Genomic DNA, 24,075 nt, shown 5'->3' on the forward strand with positions numbered 1-24,075 from the left:
TGGAACAAAATAGAATCCAGAAATAGATGTACACACAAGTATGCTCAGTTGATTTTTGACAAAGCTAAAAAGGCAATTTGGTAGAGAAAGAACAGCCTTTTACACAAAGGGTACAAGGAACAATTGGATATCCGTATGCAAAAAAGAAATAAACTTCAATTCATATTTTTGCATTATGTACAAAAATTAACTCAAAATACATCACAGACCTAAGTATAAAATCTAAAACTATGATTCCTTTAGGGGAAAAAATGTAGGATAAAACTTTTGTGACTTTAAGTTAGGCAATAGTTTATTAATGTATGACACCAAATGCACAATACATAGAACAAATTGATAAATTGGACATTATCAAAATTCAGAACTTCTAGTCTTTGAAAGATCCTCTTGATGGAATGAAAGATAAGCCACAGACTAGAAGAATATATTTGCAAATCACATAAAGGACTTGTATCCAGATATTAACAACTCTCAAAACTCCTTAGTAAGAATATAAAAAACCCAAGTAAAATATGGACACAGTATTTAAACAGACACTTTACAAAATAAGATACACAGATGCACATAAAAGGATTTTCAACATTACTGTCCATTAGGGACATGGAAATTAAAACCACAATGAGATGCCAATACACTTCTATTAAAATATCTAAAAGATGTTAAACTGACCATGTGATGTGTTGGCAAGGATGTGGAGAACTGGAAGGTTCATATGCTGCTGCTAGAGGTAAAGTGGCACATCTACTTTGGAAAATAAGTTTAACAATTGTTTTAAGTTAAACACATATCTTCCATGTGATCAAAGAATTCCACTCTCAGGTGTTTACCCAGTATAAATAAAAGTACATATCCAAGCAAAAACATATACATAAATATTCATGGCATCTTTATGAGTAACAGTGAAGAACTGCTAACAACTCCAAATGTGCATTAGCAATTGAATGGATGAATAATTGGTAAATACATACAACTGAACACTACTCAGCCATAAAATGGTTATACAACACGACATGGATAAATCTTAAAATTATTACACTGAGGGGCACCTGGGTGGCTCAGTCAGTTAAGTGTCTAACTTCAGCTAGGATCATGATCTCACAGCTCGTGAGTTCGAGCCCCACATCAGGCTCTGTGCTGACAGCTCAGAACCTGGAGCCTGCTTCGGATTCTGTGTCTGTCTTTCTCTGCCCTTCCCCTGCTCAAGCTCTGTCTCTCTCTCTCTCTCAAAACTAAATAAGCATTAAAAAATTTTTTAATGATTACACTGAGTGAAACCATCCCAACACAAAGGAGTCCATATTGTATGATTCCATTTATTAAAACGCTTAGAAAATACAAGCTAATTTACAGTCACAGAAAGCAAATCAGTACTTGTCTGGGAATAGGACAGTCTGGAATAAGGTTGGTGGGATGGATTATAAAAGTTCATAGGGAATTTAAGAGAGTGATGAAAATGTTCATTATCTTTATTTTACTTATGGTATCTCACATTTGCATATGTTAAAATTTATTATATGTTACTCTATATTAGTTTTCTATTGCTGCATAATAAATTATCACAACTCTAGTAGCTACATCACCACAAATTCATTATCTCACCATTTCCATGGGTCAGGAGTCCAAGTATGGTTAACTGGGTCAGGATCTCACCAGGCTGTGTATTTTACACAACCCAAATGAGTAAAGAATTATCATCATGAAGACTGATGATGAATACTGAACATATAGCTAATTGTAGACCTGACATTAAGAGGGGAATGAAGGAAGAAAGTGTACTGTATAATGTTTCTATATTTAAGCTAGGCAGTCAGTTATAAAAAATTGGAGATTGTGTGTAGAATATATTCAAAAAACCCTTCAACAGTTCTTAGTTATTTTAAATCATAGTGATTTGGTATGGTTATTTCAAGACTAATGTTTGTAACATGGAATAAAGTCATAGCACAAATATGGAAATTTTTTATTTTATTATCTACTCTGTTTATGAGAACCAGGATTCTTAAAGTAGGAGAAAGTGGTTGCAGTTTAAGAATAAACAAACAAACATAACCCATGCTTTTTTGGTCAATTAATTTATAACAAAGGAGCCAAATAACAGAGAAAAGACAGTCTCTTCAATAAATGGCCTTGGGAAAACCAGACAGCTACTTGCAAAAAAAGGCAAGATGGAGGGCGGACTAGGTCACTATCTTACTCCATACACAAATAACTCAAGTTGGATTAAAGACTTGAACATAAGACCTGAAAACTTAAAACTAGAAGAATACATAGATGGTAAAGCTCCTTGATATCAGTCTTGGGTCCTTTCCACCGAGCCCAGCTACCTCCTCAAATGAAGTGACACTTAGGCTTTGCATAGCTCAATGACAACACAGTCTCAGCTGCCCATCTTGGGGAGGAAATTCTTGTGGAGGGGGGTGAAAAGGGAAGAGAGGAAGCATCTGTACATCTCCCTGAAACAGTATTTTTCAGCCTTTAGGCAGTCTAGATCTAAATTTAGAGAGGAAAGCGGTGCCTGGCTAACTCAGTTGGTAGAGCATGTAACTCTTGATCTCAAGGTCATGAGGTCAAGCCCCATTCTGGGAGTAAAGATCACTTATAAACAAACAAACAAACAAACAAATAAATAAATAAATAAATAAATTTAGAGGGGAAAAATCTCCAGCTCTGCAAAGACAAAAGCTCGACCAGGACATACAATTTATATTCTAAAACAAAATGCTTATGCTTCAATCTGAAGGTACTGCCTTTTGCTTTCTTCACTGATTTCAGCGCTTCTTGAAGAATGACAGGAGGTTATCATTCATTGTATCTGGGCACTGGAAACTTCTGGGTGAAAGGGAAGATCTGCCACCAAGACAAATTCCTATATCGCCAATGAAGATAAAAAAAATAATCACTCCTCCCCAAATGGAAAGTTTTCCAACATCACCACGTTAAGATCCAGAAGCATTAAACACTCAACATTTTAGAATAAGGCATCTTAAGGCTTTCAATAAACAAATACAATTTGGTCACATAGGTTTGCCAAACTGCCATGTGGTTTGTGAGTTCCTAATACCTCGAATGTCCTCAAGCAAGGTTTTAAAACAGAAGTTCTTTCTTTAAAATGCCAAGATTCCATGGGAACCTCACCCTCTATTTTAAAAATAAAGTTTAAAACCATTTAAAAATAAAATATCAATCAGTCAGTGCTGAAACTGTAGGAAGAACTGAGGTTTTTGCCTGCCTTTAGAAATCGGTGCCATTCCAGAAGGTAAGGGCTATGAGACCAGATTCACAGCTCACAGAAATATGTGACTGAGTTGAAGCTCTTCAGCAGAGACAACTATTAGAAGGCCCTCCAAGACATAGGCATATAGAAAACTTTCTACATTAAAAAGTATGCTTTTAAGTCCCTCTGACCCTCTAGCAGAACAGAAGATTTCAAAGCACTGATCTGTTAACTAGCTTATTTAATCTCTACTAATTTATTCTAACCAGTATCATTGTTCCTTGTTCAGTTAAGAAAAAAACCTTAGGGGCGCCTGGGTGGCTCAGTCAGTTGAGCAGCTGGCTTTAGCTCATGTCATGATCTCACGGTTCATGGGTTCGAGCTCCGTGTCAGGCTCTGTTCTTATAGCTCAGAGCCTGGAGCCTGCTTCAGATTCTGTGTGTGTGTCTCTCTCTCTCTGACCCTCCCCTGCTTGCATTATCTCTCTCTATCTCTCTCTGTTTCTCAAAAATAAATGAAAAACACATTTAAAAAATTTTTTAAAGAAAAGAAAACCCTTAGTTTCTTTAGTCCTGTCTGCTTCTATTCCTCCCTCCTCCCATTTTCACAAATTTGGTCCAATGCTGAGGATGTGCTCAGTACGTAGATGCCACAGACACTTTAAGGGCTGTGATTCGCATAAGATGAAAACATTTCTGTCTCTCTTTCTCTCAAAAATAAATAAAACATTTTTAATCTAAAAAAAGAACAAAAATTGTTTTTCTCATTAGATTGCCATTAGAAAAATCCCACGGACACTTGGGTGGCTCAGTTGGTTAAGCCTCCGGCTCTTGGTTTCGGCACAGGTCATGATCTCAAGGTTTTATTAGTTCAAGCCCCAAGTCAGGCTTTGCACTGGCAACACAAGCCTGCTTGGGATTCTCTGCCTCTCAGTCAGTGTGCATGTTTGGTGTAAGAACAGGCTCATCAAGGGGCACCTGGGTGACGCAGGCAGTTAAGCATCTGACTCTTGATTTCTTCTCAGGTCATGAACTCATGGTCTGTGAGATAGAGCCCTGAGTCGGGTTCTGCACTGACAGTGTGGTACCTGCTTGGAATTCTTTCTCTCCCTCTCTCTCTCTCTCCTCCCCTGCTCACTCACTCTCTCTCAAAATAAATAAAATAAACTTTAAAAAGCAAAGAATTGAAAACAGTCTCTTCAAGACAAATTTAAAGAAGTATGTCCAAGCAGCCTTTGGTTCAGCACAATTAGGAGGCTTTTTACTTTCTTCCAATCTTTAGAAGGTTTTTATAGCTATTTTTAAGAAATGGAAAAAAGGGGGGGTGCGCCTGAGTGGCTCAGTCAGCTGAGCATCCAACTTCAGCTCAGGTCATGATCTCACAGTTTGTGGGTTCGAGCCCCACATCGGGCTTTGTGCTGACAGCTAGCTCAGAGCCTGGAGCCTGTTTCTGATTCTATGTGTCCCTCTCTATCTGTCCCTCCACTGCTCATGATCTGTATCTCTCTGTCTCTCAAAAAAAATAAATAAATGTTTGGAAAATTTTTTTAAAAAAGAAAAGAAATGAAAAAAAGTCACACAACAATTTTTCTTCCCAAACAGAAACATGTACTTTTGTTGTTTTTTTTTCTGATTTGAACAAACTAACCTTTATTTATTTAATTATTTTTTTTCCAAATAGATTTCATATCCCTTTTAACATCTAAATTTTACTTTTTTTTAATTTTATTTTATTGTCAAATTGTTTTCCATACAACACCCAGTGCTCTTCCCCTTAAGTGCCCTCCACCATCACCACCACCTATTTTCCCCCCTCCCCCTTCCCCCTCAACCCTCAGTTCATTCTCAGCATTCAATAGTCTCTCAAGTTCTGCATCCCTCTCTCTCCCCAACTCTCTCTCCCTCCTCTGTTCCCCTGGTTCTCCATTAGGTCTCTCTTGTTTTCCTGCTAGACCTATGAGTGCAAACATATGGTTTCTGTCCTTCTCTGCCTGGCTTACTTCACTCAGCATGACACCCTCAAGGTCCATCCACTTTCCTACGAAGGGCCATATGTCATTCCCTCTCATTGCCAAGAAACATGTACTTTTGAATCCAGGATAGTTGAACAAGAAAATTTTTCTTGGAGAAAATGTCTGAGAGAGAAAATCATATTTAAGCAAACTGAGTAAGGGAAGTGGTGATTAAGTGGAATAGAGACAAGGGTCATGTAAGGTTCCACTTCACCTCTGGATAACCTCACTTTCTCATCCTTAATGGAGTCAGGCCTAGGATCTGACAAGGTTGTTATGACAAGTGATTCCTGAAGTCATTTGTATACAACATACACCACACCAACCCCAGAAGATCTTGCTTGCACGCCCATGAGGGAGTGCACACACGTGCATGTGAACGCGCGCATACACACACACACACACACACACACACACACACACACAGTTTTATATATACTTCTCATAATACAATCTAAGAAAGTCTTTTATTACGTACTAGAGGCATTTAAGGGCAATTCAACTTCCACACAAGACCATGTTTATTTTTTACCATTGCTTCCCGCAATGACATTTTCCCGCCCTTTTTTTTTTAAGTTTATTTCTTTATTTTGAGAGAGAGCACGTACACAAGGCAGAGAGAGAGAGAATCCCAATCAGACTCCGCACCATTAGCGCAGAGCCAGTCGCGGGGGCTGTGATGAAACCAAGAGTCAGATACTTAACGAGCCAGCCACCCAGGTGTCCACTGTCACCCTGTTTTGCACTAGGGAACTATGACTCTAGGATGCTTATTTGTCACAGGAAATACAGTGGGAACTTTCAGCCATCGCTTTTAACTTAGAGCCATTGATTGATTCATTTCTAGAATAACATTAGGCAGAAGAATGATGATATGGAGAAAGGAGGTGGAGGAGGCAAAGAGGAGGAGAGGGAGGAAAAGCAAGGGAGGGGGGGGAAGAGGAAGAAATTAATAAATGGGTTGTTACTGCCACCTGGTGGCAAGGATGCAAAAATACAGAAGAAAACATTCTGAGATGTCAAAATAGAATTAGTTTGGGAAAAGCCTTGCCCTATAAAATGTCCAAACATGTTGAATTCTAAAATGATTATCAGATGTTCTGTGCTAATTATTTAATCCAGGTCAGTTGGAATGTGAGCTGTTCTAACCCACATTTTTCCCCTCAATATCTGGGAACACAAAGGTATTCTGAGTTTTCAGGCCTAAGGCCTAAGAACCATAGAAAAGGTGTAATGATCATTTCATCCATTTCAACTGCCCATGTGACTCTCCCAAAAGCTTTTAATCCAGGAGAACCAAAAAGGTGATAGGGGTACTATGTAAGGGGTGTAGCTCTCAAAGGAGGCATCTCAATACCTACGTACATCTATCAGGTTCTTATATTTCTCAGGAAGTTATCAATGTGATAAAATCAGGCAAAGTTCAGCGTACCAGCGGTGCCTGGGTGGCTAAGTCTTAAGTATCTGACTTCGGCTCACAGGTCATGATCTCACAGTTCGTGAGCTGGAGCCCCGCTTCTCTCTCTCTCTCTCTCTCTCTCTCTCTCTCTCTCTCACCAGCTCTCTGCCCCTCACTCACTTACGCACTCTCTCTCTCAAAATAATAAAATAAAATATTAAATTAAATAAGTTTTTTAAAAATTCAGGATAGCATTGTTCCAACGGTGTAGACTGCAGCGGGTTCCACAGTCACTGCTCTCGTAGCTCAGCATTTGAAGCCTGCATCATACACCACGCAATGGGGTCTCCCGCCTCACAGAGGGCTAAACTCTGTACAGGAAACCAAACTTTTGTTAGAGAAATGTGCAGTGTGTTTGTTTCTGCTTCTAATCTTTATACTTTCTTTTCTTGCTACCTGTCTTTCTTCCCACCCCATCCTAGGCAACTGACTGGGTCCTTGCTAAACTTCAAAACTGACCACCTCAAAAATGCTTCAAAGATTATCTGAGCATGATTCTGATCACTAAAATCATTTTGCTTTTTATGCATCAGGCACTATTTCAAACATTTTTACATTTATTATTATTATTTCAAAATCCAGAAAACCTTGAGGAATTATTATCCCTATTTAAGAGTTGGTCTTCACAGCCAGTGAATGTAGAAATCAGCTTTTGAAGCAAGTTCAGTCAAAAGTAAAGATTAAACTCATTCTTTCCTTTTAAACACTCTATCAGTTCCTTAGCACACCTGACCCACACCCCCACATGTGCATACAAATGTGTGTGCACATACACAGCTTTGTGTAACCAATGCAATTGCACATTTGCATTTAATAATAATGACAGTAAACATACGTATACTCAGTCCATACATATAGGTATATAGGCATACATGTACATGTGTGTGTGTTTGTGTGTGTGTGCGTGTATTCTTATATCACTTTCCTGTGCAGTTGGATCCGTTTCCCTCAACAGGGCACGAATGATTAGAAGTAATGCCTGACATTTCTTTTCAGCAACTCGAGAGAGCCTGCATTAGCAAGTGGTATGGTTTCCTGATGAAGACTGAGGATTCTTAAGTCAATCAACATTCTACCGCAGACCAACTGTACAGTATTTAAAAAGATGCTGGGGGCGTCTGAGTGGCTCAGTCAGTTAAGCATCTGACTCAGGTCTTGATCGCAGGGTTGTGAGTTCAAGTCCCACAGTAGGCTCCGTGCTGGGTGTGAAGACTACTTAAAAATAAAAATATAGATAAATAAAAAGATGTTTGACATTAGACCCTCAGTTTTGTAACTCCAAAACATTGACAGGCTTTTTTGAAAATGAGGTGAAATATCCCTGAAATGAGCTTACCTAGCATTATGTCCATTACGTGTTAATCAATAAAGGTTAGTTTTTATGATTTCTGTTCCTTCTACACACTGGAGAGCCGAGTCAGATTGTTGATTCGCTATTTTCAGTGTAAGTCATGTTTTCATGAGAGGACAGAAAAGAGCTCTTTTTTATCCTCCGAAAAAAATACTGGATGACTCTGAATGGCAACTCCAAAATAATAGGACAAGGCTATTTATATGGGCTATAAATCATGTGAGATCTAGATAGAGCATCGTTTGATATTGGAAAGAGGGGCGACTGGGTGGCTCAGTCAGTTTAGTGTCTGACTTCGGCTCAGGTCACGATCTCACAGTTTGTGGTTTCGAGCCCCCATGTCCGGCTCTGTGCTGACAGCTTAGAGCCTGGAGCCTGCTTCAGATTCTATATCTCCCTCTCTGCCCCTCCCCTGCTCGCACTCTGTCTTACTCCGTCTCTCAAAAGTAAATAAATGTAAAAAAGCATTTTTTTAAGAGTCGGTTTAGATATTGGAAAGAGCAGAGGGCAAAATCCCTTAGGTTTTCCAAGTTGGCAGAAACCACATGGAAAGTTCCAAATGTGAAAATGGCAGCTTTGTCAGTTTGTCCTGAAATCCTGCCCATGTTCTCTGTCCATCCATCTCTGGTAAGTCACAGTAATGAATTCAACTCCTCTCAACATCGGCTTTTTCTGACTTTTCTCTCACATACAAACATAAAAAAAAATTATAGCACAAAAAACTATCAAACCATGTAAATCCCAGGAATTATATCCAGATTAAAACTTATACTTTATGCTTTCTAGTTTTTGTCAGGGAAGTAGAATAACAATCACTGAGAGAATTCTTATATTTCTGGAAAAATAATTGTAATGGTGTTTTTGGGGGGGAAACAGCAATTATCCCTCATCTTAGGAAATGGCAAAAATATTCCCAAATTACTGTTTAAAAAATGGTATTTTGGGGCACCTGGGTGGTTCAGTCAGATAAGCGGTCGACTTTGGCTCAGGTCATGATCTCATGGTTCATGAGTTCAAGCCCCACATCGGGCTCTGTGCTGACAGCTGGGAGCATGGAGCCCACTTCAGATTCTGTGTCTCCTTCTCTATCTGCCCTTCTCCTGCTCATGCTGTCTCTCAAAAATAAACAAACATTTAAAAATGGTATTTTATAAAAGTTGTTTGGAGTGTGTGTGTGTGTATTTAAAGGTGATATTTTTGGGGCACCTGGGTAGCTCAGTCAGTTAAGCATTCGACCCCTGATTTCAATTCATGTCATGATATCATGGCCCATGAGCTCAAGCCCCGCATTGAAACACTCCCTTTCTCTCTGCCCCTACCAACTTGAGTGCATGCTCTCTCTCTCAAAATAAATAAATAAACTAAAAAATAATTAAAGGGCATTAAAATATAAAGGTGACATTATTTCTTAACCTACCGTTCCACTGCCATGAACACTAAGCCTTGAGAGGCCATCCTTGCTGTGACCAATGGCAGTGGTTACACACCTCAGGGACTACCCATTGAGATTAGAAAAAAAAAACAAACTCTTAACCTTTAATCCAGCAGTCTTACTTTGAGAAACAAATACCAAAGGTACACTATCAAAAAACAAAACAAAAAAAAATGCATTTGCCAAGATTATGCATTGCAACATTCTTTGTAATATCAAAATACTAGAAACAACTCAATATCTATCAGAATGGGACTAGTTGTTTAAATAATATATCTTCACATAATGGAGTACTCTGCTGAGTGAAAAAAGGAATGAGAAATATCTCCATGCATTTCTATGGATTATGCAAGTTATATGATTGAGTAAGAACAATTGAAGTAGAGAAAAACGTTGACTTAAAAACAGGATATATATGTGTGTGCATGTGTATTTATATATATTTATATTCTTATATATATATATATACATATGCTTAAAAATTTTTTTGAGTATAGTTGACATACAATGTTACATTAGTTTCAGGTGTACAACATAGTGATTCAACTTCTCTATACACTATGCTATACTCTCCAGAAGTGAAGCTACCGTCTTACACACACATAGTAAAACACGAGTAAAAAAATAAATCACGAAAATCTTTAAATATTTACCACTAGGCTATACAATATGGAATTTAGGGTGGAAGAAAACAGGAATAGAAGCTAGTCTCCTTTAACTATAGCGTACTCTGGAGTGGCCGGCTGGCTCATCAGTAGAGCATATGACTCTCGATCTCAGGGTTATGAGTTCAAGCCCCACATTGGGCCTAGAGCTTACTTTAAAAATAAGTTTTCCTCTACCACACAAGATGCCAGAAAGAAGGCTAGGGGGAAGAAAGCGGCCCTGGTCCCTACAGTCTGAAGAAGCAGGAGGCCAAGAAGGTGATTAATCCCCTATTTGAGAAAAGGCCTAAGAATTTTGGCATTGGACAGGACATCAAGCCCCAAAGAGACCTCACCCACTTTGTCAAATGTCCCCACTGTATCCAGCTGCTGCAGCAAAGGATTATTCTCTATAAATGTCTAAAAGCGCCTCCCACGATTAACCAGTTCCCCCAGGCCTTGGAACACAGAACAGGTACTCAGCTGCTCAAGCTGGCCTACAAATACAGACCAGAGACAGAGCAAGAGAAGAAGCAGAGAGTGTTGGCCCAGGCTGAGAAGAAAGCTGCCATCTGTCCTTCAAGCTGGGGTTACTACTGTCACCACTTTGGTGGGAAATGAGATGGCTCAGCTGGTAGTGATTGCACGTGACGTGGATCCCGTTGAGCTGGGTGTCTTCATGACTGCCCTGTGTGGTAAGATGGGGGTTCCCTACTGCATCACCCACAGGAAGGCCTGCACCACTGTCGCCTTCACCCAGGTTAACTCGGAAGATAAAGGAGCTCTGGCGAAGCTGGTAGAAGCTGTCAGGACCAATTACAATGACAGATATGCTAAGATCTGCCATCACTGGGGAGGCAACATCCTGAGTCCAAAGTCGGTGACTCACAATGCCAACTTGGAAAAGGCAAAGGCTAAAGAACTACCCACCAAACTGGGCTAAGTGTATGCTGTTGAGCTTCTTATACATAAAAGTTAATTTAAAAGTTCTCTTTTAAAAAAAATAAATTAATACAATATAGCTTATTCTATTTTTTAATGTTTTATTTATTTTTGATACAGAGAGAGACAGAGCATGAGAGGGGGAGGGGCAGACAGAGGGAGGCACAGAATCAGAAGTAGGCTCCAGGCTCTGTCAGCACAGAGCCCAGCGAGGGGGGCTCGAAACCACGAACATGAGATCATGTGAGATCATGACCTGAGCCTAAGTCGGAGGCCTAACAGACTGAGCCACCCAGGTGCCCCCAATATAGCTTATTTTATTAGCTTGAGTTGGGAACCATGTGAATTCTTTAATTTAAGTATTTCAAGGGCACCTGGGTAGCTCAGTCTGCTAAGCATCTGACTTCAGCTCAGGTCAAAATCTCACGGGTTGGTGAGCTTGAGTCACACATGAATTGAACTTGAGCTCTGAGCTCTGCTTGGGTGCTGCACCAGTGGGAGGTCCTGCTCCCTTCCCAATGGCTACCTCGACTGAGGAGAAAAAGGTAGAAGCAAAGAAAAAAAAATAATCAGAGAAGTCTATGATGACATGTGCTTTGGTCTTTTTGACTAAACCTCTTCTGTAATTTATGGATTAAAAAGCTGAATTCTTCAAAAAAGGGGGGGGTGGGATTATTTAAGGATTCCCTAACTCTGTTCTCTGAAAAGACCTAGAAATAATGCCCAGCACAATATTAAGTGTACTCTTAGTACCCAGATTGTGGTCCCTAAAGGCTATTTTCCAGTAGATTGAACCTGAACTTCTTGGAGAAATGGTTGGTTCCAGATCTGGAGCAAGAAATTTACAAAGTAATCTTGAAATCTTGTTGGATCAGAAAGAAAGAAACATTCCCAAGATCATTTCCAAAGGGCTTATGAGGCAACTTAAAAATGTTCCACAATCTCAAAGTTGGACAATTGAAACATCAATAAGAATAATAAATGCAATCTCATAAAATAGGTATAGTTCATGGCTTATAAATGATATTCAACTAAGCAAACTCATTGGCCATCTTTGGAGAATGATCGGGGATAAAGTCATTTTGAACACTAGTTAATAAAGGGAAGGAATCAAACTTTATCTTGCTCTTTCTATGTAAATTTTCCTTCAGAGTAACTAAGTGGTTAATGAGGCTGAAGTTCTCTAGATAGAAATGTTCCAGTTAATTTAAAAAGAGGAATGGTGGAATAGTGGTATTCTAAGATCACTCTTTTGCAAACTCTAACGAGTTAATGGATTTAGACAATGATTAATAAGGACTTCTAAAATCCCCAAAAGAGAATCAACTGGTAATAGGTGCTTCCTGAGATAAGAGCACAAAATCTCACAAGTGTTCTTGCCTGAAAAATTAAACCCAAATCATCAAGAGTCCAAACCTAATGACCAATTTACTTAAACTATAGAAATATACAAAATGATACCACAGAGATACAATCAGCAAATCTAGTTTCTCAACAAATAAATTACAAGAAGGGAAAAAATGTAACAGAGCCCTGCAGAAAAAAAAAAGACTTAAGAGACATACTAGCCAATTGCAATGTATGAGTCTTACTTAGAACTTGGTTCAAACCAAAACAATTTTGAGGGGCACCTGGCTGGCTCAGTCTGTAGACCATGTAACTCTTGATCTCCAAGTCATAAGTTCAAGTTCAACGTTGGATGTAGAGCTTACTTAAAAAAAAAATGTTTTTTAAATAAATTGACACAATGGGGAAATGTAGAACACTGATGACATTAAGAAATACTTGTTAATATTTCAGGGGTGATAATGCTATTGAGGTTATGTCAAGAAGAGTTCTGGGGTGCCTAAGTGGCTCAGTCGGTTAGGCGTGCGGCTTTGGCTCAAGTCATGATCTCATGGTTCGTGGGTTTGAGCCCCACATCAGGCTCTGTGCTGGCAGCTAGCTCAGAGCCTGGAGCCTGCTTCTGATTCTGGGTCTCTTTCTCTCTCTGCCCCTCCCCTGTTCACACTCTATCTCTCTCTGTCTTTCAAAAATAAATTAATGTAAAAAAAATTTTTTTTAAAGAAGAGTTCCTATTTTTCAATAATACTGAAATACTTATAAATAAATATATCTAGATACTGCTGTACAGTGATCTGGTGCATTGGAGGAGAGTAAGTAGGGGCATAAACGGGAAAGGTTTGAGCATGAATTGATAATTTGCAACTGATAGTGAGTATATGGGAAATAGCTATACAGCTCTTTCTTGTTTTGTACATATTTGAAATTTTCTATAACAAAAAGTAAAAATAAAATCTGAACTCTCAGCATTAGCCACCAAGGATTTGTATAACCTGGACCATGCCCATTTTTCCAATCCCACCTCACTACTCGCTCACTGGTTTTGTGCCAGCGTCTCTGACCTTATTTCTTTTCTGTAAATCCATCAAGCTCTTTGCCAGAAAGAAGGAAGCAGAGGAAATGTTTGAACAGATAATGGCAGTGTATGTCCCCAAAATTATGAAAGACCTTAACATAGACATAAGATGCTAGAGGAAGAAATAATTTTCTATTTGTCCTTTTTCTACTAGTTTATATGATAGTAGGCCTGTAGCAGGCCCTCTAGTCCATAGAGATCATGCACCCCAAGGCCAACTTACATCAACAGTTGCCCACAGAGTTGAGTTTCAAACAAGAAAATCTCCTCAGTCCTACCTTGACTGATATGTGCACCCTCTGAGTGACCCTGGGCACCAGCATTAACAAGCACCAGGGTTGAGGTTCATCGCCATTACAGGTAATGCCTTTAAAGGTAGGGTATACCAGGATGATGGGTGAACAATAGCTCCTTCCCATTTAATTCATCTTTATCGTGGAAGTGAGAATGGACAACAATGCTAACAAAATTTTAGAGGTCTTCTAAAGGCACTGTGTTCTCCAGTGGTTTTTAATGACAGGCAACTGAGCTGAGGTAGACTGATGGGAGAGGCTGCCTTCAATGGGGGTTATCCAAGACACTCAGGGTGAAGAGGCCAGAATGCTTCAATCAAGTAGAAAAGGACAAACAAGCAGAATGGGGAGAACAACTATAAATTTGGGATATTGCTTGTCCCCAAGGATTCCTTTATAATGACACAAACCAAATTCTACTTCTGTGTTCAGGGCCAGTTGTAGAAATCTGGCCATAAAATAAACAGGGTAAGACAAAGGGCACATTGCAACAGGAAGGTGGATGAACACAGATAGTTATATAATTCTGCAGCTGCTCCACACACCTTGGCAGGAGCTGATAGTTCCAAAACCCAAGAATAGCTCCACATGTGATCTGTGGCTGGAGGGGGAATGTACCAGGCATGCTGGGGAGAGCACTCTTAGAGAAGTGATGAGTGAGGAAACCATTTCTCCTGCTAAAATGAGGTCAGAGAACCTTAGGGTGAAGAGATGAGAGGATGCAGAGATCCATGGTCACCATTGTGCTGTGTTAAAAAAGCAAGGTGGCTGGCTCAGTCAGAAGAGCATGTGACTCTTGATTTGGGGTCATGAATTCAAGCCCCATGTTGGGTGTAGAGATTACTAAAAATATACATAAATAAAAATTTTTTAAATTCTAAAAATGCAGGGGGCTGTTAGTGTAACACACCATTTATCTCATTTATCCAAAAGGCTACATTCCTGTTTGCTAATCCCTGTGCTTGTCATGATGCTGAACAAAACAGGCATGGTTTCTGAGCATAGACAAGGTGTCCCTTTCTCTATTATGAAGTTGGTTGTTCAGAGATATTCACTGAAAAGCCAGGCGAAAGATTCTCCTAGCTTCTTTCACCAACAATTTTTCTCCTCAAACTCCCCATGAACCACATTTCAAAGTTGACAGAGTCTGTAAAAGATTAGTGTACAAGAACTAAGGATGGAGACAAGGCTCTCCAGAGGCCAGAACTTGAGTTTACCCTGCAGAATTTTTGGAGATGAAAAAGTTAAATTATCAAAACCTCAGTTCTCTAAACAGACAAAATAGCTCAATAAACCACCCTTGTCCATTTCGCCCTCACTATGGTAGTCACTTTCATTCAAAGATGGACAAGTCAAGATTCAGATCATCTATTTCTCTTTGTCTAGGGTAGAAGATCATTTACATTATGAGAAAATAGCAATATCAAACGATGAATTCTATTAAAACTGCTCTATTCCATACATATAAATTAAGGCATATAAAGTAAGTTGTATCATAAAACTGAGAGGTTTTATCTGTGCAAACCTGGCATCAAAATTAAAGGAACTTTTAAAAATAGCTTCACTTAACAAAAAGGCACAATTCCAGGTACCAGATCAGATTATGAATGTTATACCAGAACATACCTTTTTGAAAACCCATCTCTTTAAAGTTAATGAATAACCAAGATACTAAAACAGAAGAGAGACTTATAAAATATAAAACCATAAAACTTAGAATATAAAACTATGAAAATATAAAATTATGTGTTATCAAAACACATATATATTTTTCTTCTATAAAATAACTTATTATTTGAATAGGTAATAAATGTCCTTTGTTAAAATAAAAAGTGAAGGGGCGCCTGGGTGGCTCAGTCGGTTAAGCGTCTGACTTTCGCTCAGGTCATGATCTCCCGGTTCGTGAGTTCCAGCCCCATGTCAGGCTCTGTGCTGACTGCTAGCTCAGAGCCTGGAGCCTGTCTTCAGATCCTGTGACTCCTTCTCTCTCTGACCCTCCCTTGCTCGGACTGTCTCTCTCTCTCTCTCTCTCTCTCTCTCTCAAAAACAAATAAAAACATTAAAAAAATTTTAATAAAAAATTAGGAAGTGAATAGTAGCAAAGTGAGTCTCCTCCCCACTCTCTGTCACCTAGGTCCCATTTTCAGAGGTAACCACTGAAACCAGTTGCTTGAGTGTCTTTGAGAAATATGCAATGAGTGGGTGAGTCAGACTGACATTGGTATATGTATTCTTGCTGCTGTTCAAACAGCGGGCCCCATGAGACCCAAGTGCGTGCATATTTGCACATGTGTGTAGCCATGTTTCACAATTGCAGCACATTCTTGTATCACCCTATTTATGCCATTACGTGTGCAATTTTCTGTGTGCATTCATATAAAGTTAGCTTGTCCTTTCAGACACTGAATGATATTCCGCTATAGGGAAATGTTATACTTTATTTAAGCAGTCCTCTATTGATGCACATCTTGGTTATATCTAAATTTTTGCACCATCTTTGTATTTACTGGAAATGAAAATCCTGTCTGAAATTATACTCACATTTTGCACTTATACTAAGGTTGCACTTATACCAACTTGCTCTCCAAAAGAAGAACCACTCTCCCTCTTACCACTAATATACAAACAAGTTCCCTGTGCCATCATCAGCACACTATAATAATAAAGTTCTTTCTATTTCACATTTCAGAATGTGAAAAGTACCTTGTCATTGTAACCTTAATTTTACTTCTCTTTCATTGAGGATATCTAGTGTTTTTTAAAGAATAAAAATAAGAGTTTAGAATCATATAATTTTGTTGCTATTTCATTGACTGTCCATCAGAGCGTTACTAAATTGTAGTTTAGGCCTTTGTCTGAGAGATGGTTTAGTGAAAGCTCCTTGTTTAGCAGATAAAACAAACAAGATATAACCAGGTGAAGTGGGCTAGCCTAGGGCAGAGCCAGGCAGTGACTGTAACGTGAGGTCTTGTCCAAATTATGGCCTGGTGGTCTTCTGTACTGTTATACTATTGTTTTATTTTATTCTTTATTTTTATTTTTTACTTAAGAGAGAGAGAGAGAGAAAGCTTGAGCGGGTGGGAGTTACAGAGGGGAAGATAGAGAAAGATAGAGGGAGAATATTAAGCAGGCTCCATGCTCAACGTAGAGCCCAACATGGGCTCAGTCCAAAGACCCTGAGATCATGACCGGAGACCAAATCAAGAATTGGACACTGAACTTAATGAGCCACACAGGCTTTCCCGCTTTCTCTTTTAAAAGTGAACTTTAAATCCTGTTTTCCCATTTCACAACTCATCGTAGCTCTACATCTCTATCAGGATGCACCATGTTCTAGATTTGTCAAACTGTTGAACAGGCAACACTAAAAACCAAACATTGGGTGCCTGGGTGGCTCAGTGGGTTAAGTGCCAACTCTTGATTTTGGCTCAGCTCCTGATCTTATGGTTTGTGAGATCAAGCCCTTGATCGGGCTCTGCACAGACAGTGCAGAGATTGCTTGGGAGTGCTCTGCCTCTCCCCCACTGTTTCTCCCATGCCTGCTCACATGTGCACTCTCTCAAAAGTAAATAAATAAAACTAAATAAACTTTTAAAAAATTATCTCTCATGGGGCACCTGGGTGGCTCAGTTGGTTAAGCATCTGACTTCGGCTCAGGTCATGATCTCATGGTTCATGAGTTCCAGCCCCACACTGGGCTCTGCGTACTTGGGGTTCTCTTTCTCCCTCTCTCTTTCTGCCCCTCTTCCACTTGTGTTCTCTCTCTCTCTCAAAATAAGTAAAACTTAAAAAAAAAAACCAACCCTTGAAGAGAGCTGCTGTTTAAAAAAAAAATTATCTCTCTTCCTCTGCCCTTCACCCACTAGCACTAGTAAAAGGTTAGTTATATGTATGAAAAATAAATAATAAATAAATAATAACCAAGTATCATTTCTAATATTTCATTTCACCCCATGATAGAAAGTCAGATATGTGTCTGTATGAAGTCAAAGTGAGAAAATAATTTAAAATATTCAAACTGTTGGGGCACCTGGGTGGCTCAGTCAGTTAAATGTCCGACTCAGGTCATGATCCAGGATCATGGGCTCAAGCCCCAAGTGGGGCTCTATGCTGAGCCATGGAGCCTGCTTGAGATTCTCTCTCTCTCTTCTTCTCACTTTGCTCCTTCCCCACTAGCCCTCTCCCCCATCTCTTTCTCATTCTCTCTCTCTCTCTCAAAATAAATAAACATTTAAAAGTAATAAAAAATAAAATAAAATATTCAAACCCACAATCCCCTCTCTCAGGAATATGAGGAAATGGAAGATGGGCGGTAAAGCACTGTCACAAGTTCGGCTGTACCATGATCCTTTTTTAGCGTCCTTATGGGCTAGGTTTATCAGACAGAAGATTTTAAAGCCAAGTAAAAGATTTTACAATTTACAAACGGCTTTTTCTTACATGATCCACTTGAGTTTCACAACATCTCTGCGAGGTACTAGATATTATCATCCTATTTTATAGTTGAGAAAACTAGATACTCCAAAATGTCCATGAAATGACAACAACAAAAATAATTTTACAGAAATTGGGCAGTCAAAACAGCAATACAAGCTTAAATATATTTTGCTTCTGAAAAAGACATTACAACAGAACAAATCATCACTTCACATCGCATTTAATTTTCTTCCAACTTATCCTTTTTGAATTGTCACCCTCTCTTCCTACATAACGTCCCATTTTTTTCTCTCCATGAATTCAAACCAGACTTCCTCATGACTAATCTCTCTGCTTAACACTGCAAAATTTTCTAAATCTTACCTTCAGTACTCATTTCATTTATTCTGAAGATGAAATAACCATGTTAATTATCTTCCTCAAAGTGGTTAATATGGATGAACTTATTAACTAATTTTCTTTTTCAGTATCTATAAACTGATGATGCTAATTTTCAGACTCCATCTACCCCATCTTGTCCCCAGATAAAGTTCCTCTGCTGTCACCAGCCATCCCCCATCACCATGAGCCAGATGCTGCAACAAAGTCTCCTTCCACCATTACAGTCATGTTCGGTTTTAAATAAATGATCAGAGCAGTTATCTTTTTAGGACGCTTCTTATCCTTGAATGTTTCTAGTGTTTGGACTCAGTTATGAACTTTAAAGTGGAGGAGGGGGAGTGGAGATAATGATGAAGATGAAGATTTCCATTTAAAAATAGTAACAATACCCAGACACAGATCCTTTGCATCCAGAGCTGATGTCTAAACATGGCCAGGCTGGCCAAGTAGTCCTGAGTTTCCCAGAATACATCTGGGAGCAGGATCTCTTCAGTAACTATGACAGCAAACGTGCTAACAGAGACCTCCATTCCTGAAAGCCCAAACACTTCAGTGTTGCTTTATGCCTTTGTCCATCCTCAGCTTTTGGCTTCTCTCTGTGTCTGTACCTGCTTCAGATACACCTTCACCATTAGTACCTCTGATCGGTTAAGCTTTTAATTAACAAAAAATGGTATGAGATCTAGACTGTGCAAATTAAGAACCTGAGGACAGCAACAAAAGTGAGCCTGATGGATTTAAAGTGTATCTACTCTGCTGATGGAATAGCTATTCCTCTTATGCACAAGGACATGAATGGGGCACCTGGGTGGCTCAATTGGTTAAGTGTCTGACTTCATGTCATGACCTTGTGGTTTGTGAGTTCAAGCCCTATGTCAGGGTCTGTGCTGACAGCTTGGATTCTGTGTCTCCCTATTGCTCTGCCCACCCCCCCGCCACTTGCTCTCTCTCTAGCCCTCTCTCAAATATAAATAAAAGCATTTTTAAAATGTATATACACAAAGACATGACAAAACATTGTACTTTCAGTTTGATTGATTGGGTTTTTTTCATTGAGATTGGGGAAGAGGATAGGAATTGATGTGGGTTTTTTTTTAATTTCTTTAAATCTTTATTTATTTTTGAGAAGGAGAAAGACAGAATGAAAACAGGGGACGGGGAGAGAGAGACAGGGAGACATAGAATCCGAAGTAGGCTCTAGGCTCTGAGCTAGCTGTCAGCACAGAGCCTGATGTGGGGCTTAAACTCATGAAACATGAGTTCATGACCTGATCCTAAGTCGGACACTTAACCGACTGAGCCACCCAGGAGCCCCATGGAGTTGGTGTTTAAAGACATCACTTAATCATTCCTTTGCATTAACAGGAAACAAGTCTCTTTCATGTTAGACATTAAGAATTCTCTAAGTATCAAGGGATACAGAAATGCTGATGCATAGGAGCACATGTACCCCAATGTTCATGGCAGCACTGTCAACAATAGCCAAAACATGGAAAGAGCCTAAATTTCCATCACCTGATGAGTGGATCAAGATGTGGTATATATATATATACAATGGAGTATTATATGGCAATGAGAAAGACTGAAATCTGGCCTTTTGTAACAAAGTGGATGGACCTCGAGGGTGTCATGCTAAGCGAAATAAGTCAGGCAGAGAAGGACAGATACCATATGTTTGCACTCATAGGTCTAACAGGAGAACAGGAGAAACCTAATGGAGGACCAGCGGGAGGGGAAGAGGGAAAGAGAGTTGGGGAGAGAGAGGGATGCAAAACCTGAGAGGCTATTGAATACTGAAAATGAACTGAGGGTTGAAGAGGAAGAGGGAGCGGGGGAAAGAGGTGGTAGTGATGGAGGAGGGCCCTTGTGGGGAAGAGCACTGGGTGTTGTATGGAAACTAATCTGACAATAAACTACTTAAAAAAAAAGAATTCTCTAGAGTGAGAATTTTGCCCTAAACAAAATGTTACCTGTGTTAGCTGCCTGTATACGGTTCTTGGAAAAGATGTCAACCCCAAGGTCTTTGAAAAGCATTAACAACAGGCTTCTTGCACATCATAACTGCTTCAGAGCTGCTGCTTCAGCACTTTCTTGCTGGTGCTCCCCCGTCAATGCTCCCAGGCATATTGGCCTTGCAGAAGCTATTATTTTAAAAATCTAAGGAACCTGAGCTAAGATTTCAAATGAATTCCTCAATAAAAGCTGATTTAAACATCCAAACCATTGTACTTACACTTACTATTATCGTAGTTTCTTTAAATAACCACTATTTATTAAAAGCATGCCATTGACTAATGCTTTATATACAGTAACTCTAATGTTGGCAATGTTCCAATTCATAGATGAAAAAACTGAGATTTAGAAGGACTGAGCAATCTGTAGGCACCTGGGGGGCTCAGTCATTAAGCATCTGACTTAGCTCAGATCATGATCTCACTCTTCATGAGTTCAAGTCCCACAGTGGGTGAGCTTAAGCCTTGCTCCAGTGAACACGGGCTCCACTTTGGTGAGCCCATTTCTCTCTTTCTCTCCCTCTCACTTACTTGCACCCTCTCTCTCAAAAAACAAAATTTAGAAGGACTGAGCTATTTATGTAAAACCACAAAGTTAGCAAGTGACAGAATTCTGGTTAAACAGATCTGTTTCAATCTAAAACTCACCTTCTTAGCACTCTGTCTTCTAATGAGAAGATAAGGAAAACATCAGTAATTTTAAATTTATTAAGAGTGGCAATAAATAAAAGATAGATTAACAGAAAAATACAAATCATCAGCACTGCTGCTACATACTCCTGTTCCCTTAGCTTCCAGTCATGATTGATTTGATGGGGAGGATAGGAAGAGATAAATGCCGTCAGAATGAAATACAGAAAATGTTGGGAATTCTAATTTAACCTTGTGATCAGTATTTCTAGCAAACCTCCGGTAGGTGACAGTGTTTAAAAACATTACTGATAGACACAACTTGTCTGCGCCTTTGTTGCAGAGATTGGGTGTCAAAAAAAAGTCCTTAAACTTTGGCCTATACTTACGTTTTCATATTTTATTTGTTGTCTTTAGAAAAGTTCAGAAGCTAAAGCATTACTATTCCCAGATAATTGTTTAACTTGGGGTTCACCCTTCACCTTATAGATAAAGAACACTGGCTTTAATAAACTACAGTAAATTTAGTTACTCTTACTTGGGTAATTCTGGGTAAGGCTCTTGAAATTGTTCCAAATACCAATTCCATTCCTGGAATTTTATGCGCTATGCCACACAGTGGTATTTATTTATTTAGTAATTGTATGATTAATATACAGTGTTATATTAGTTTCAAGTATACAATATTATGATTCAATATTTCTATGCATTGTTCTGTGCTCATCGCCATAAGTGGACCCTTTATCCCCCTTACTCATTTCACCCATCCCCACACCCATCTTTTTTCTGTCAACCACCATTTTGTTCTCTGTATTAAGAATCTAGTTTTTTGTTCATTTTCCTTTTCCTTTGTTGGTTCATTTGGGTTTTTTTTTTCTTAAATTCCACATGTGAGTAAAGTATTATGATATTTTTCTCCCTCTGATTAACTTATTTCATTTAGCATTATACCCTCTAGGTCCATCCATGTTGTTCCAAAGGGCAAAATCTCATTCTTATGGCTAATAATCAACTGTAGTCCAATAAATAAAAGACCAAAAAAAGTATTCCAATAAGTACAGGAATTTACCCAAAGTAAACAAGAACGTTAATTGAAAGGCCGTATGTATGCCTCTGTATGTTTATTGCAGCTTTATAACAGCCAAGATACGGAGGCAGCCTCAGTGTCTATCCATAAATGAATGGATAGAAAAGACATGGCCTGCGCACACACACACAATGCAATATTACTCAGCCATAAAAAAAGAATGAAATCTTGCCATCTTTGACAGTATGGATAGACCTAGAGGATATAATACTAAGTGAAATAAGTCAGTCAGAGAAAAATCTCATATGATTTTACTCATATATGAAATTTTACAAAATAAAACAAATGAACAAAGAAAAAAGATGCAAACAAACAAAAACAGACTCAACTATAGAGAGCAAACTCTAATTACCAGAGGGGAGGTGGGTGGGAAGAGGGGTGAAATAGGGAAAGGGGATTAAGAGTACACTTATCGTGATGCGCAAGAGAAGTACACAGAATTGCCAAATCATTATACAGTATACCTGAAACATAACACTGGATATCAATTACACTTCAATTTGAAAAAAGAAAAAAAAGTGGTACATACACCACAGAGGGGTATTTACATGACTATTACTTTGTATTTGTCTCAAATTTCAAAGCAATGTGTGAAATACAGGGTCAGGCTCTGTTGACATTGCACAAGCATCATTAAGAATGCTTATGCTTTGCCTAGTAACGAAAGGAACTCTCACATTTCCTTAACAGTGCAGGCCGTTTACAAACTGCTGCGCATTCAACATTTCTCTTCACTCTGCAGCACTGATCCCTCAACACCATCTAACAAACGCTCTGCTGTTCTGTGCACATTGCTGTGCCACCCCCATACTTTACTCATGTTTTTCCTTAAAAAAATTCCTTGCTTTATACTCTCTCAATCCATATACCTACCTTGCTTCAAAATGCTCTTCCAAAAACATCTTTCCTAATTCTATGTTTCTTTTGTGTATCTTCTCTGCACATTTTCTCAGAACTTATGAAATCAATATTTCCCAGAATGTAGATTCTATATATGTTTATTCTGCAATTTTTCAATTCAACATTTACTCAAAACACATTAAAAACTATTCTGAGATTTTTATGTATCCAAAGAGTCATCCGTGGACAATTCCACTTCTCATATTAAGTATCTTTAGAATTGGGGGCACCTTAGCGGCTCAGTCAGTTAAGTGTCTGACCTCAGCTCAGGTCATGATCTCGCGGTTCATGAGTTCAAGTCCCAAGTCAGGCTCTGTGCTGACAGCTTAGAGCCTGGAGCCTGCTTCAGATTCTGTGTGTCCCTCTCTCTCTGCCCCACCCCCACTTGCACTCCCTCTCTCTCTGTCTGTCAAAAGTGAATAAACGTTAAAAAAATTAAATATCTTTAGAATTGCATCTCTTTCAGAATTGGATTTTCCTCCGAAAAGCAGAATTTATGTTTGCAAGCCACTTTGAATCAAAGTGCATAATACTCCCATCTTCCTTTTTATTTTGTTGCTGTTTTTTGTACTGACCTGTGACTGCAATATAATATACATACAAAGAAGTGTGTAAGTCACAGCCATACTGAGGATAAATTCTCACAGGTAAACATACCTAGGTAGCCAAAACGTAGATACAGTCTGAGCATATCAGAACCAGGACCCCTTTTATTTAAAATTCCTTTCACCACTACTCTGACTTCTTTTATTAAGTTCATTTATTTATTTTGAGAGAGACAGAGACAGTGTGAGTGGGGGAGGGGCAGAGAGAGAACAGAGAGAATCCCAAGCAGGCTCGGTGATACCAGCCCAGAGCCTGAG

General features: G+C 39.0%; 1 pseudogene; it reads left to right on the forward strand.

Annotated features, from left to right (window-relative positions):
• Window positions 1-8,602: 8,602 nt before the first annotated feature.
• On the forward strand, window positions 8,603-11,054 carry LOC115305264 (annotated as a pseudogene).
• Window positions 11,055-24,075: the final 13,021 nt, after the last annotated feature.

This window comes from Suricata suricatta, chromosome 10 (genome assembly GCF_006229205.1).
Source record: "Suricata suricatta isolate VVHF042 chromosome 10, meerkat_22Aug2017_6uvM2_HiC, whole genome shotgun sequence".
NCBI lineage: Eukaryota > Metazoa > Chordata > Mammalia > Carnivora > Herpestidae > Suricata > Suricata suricatta.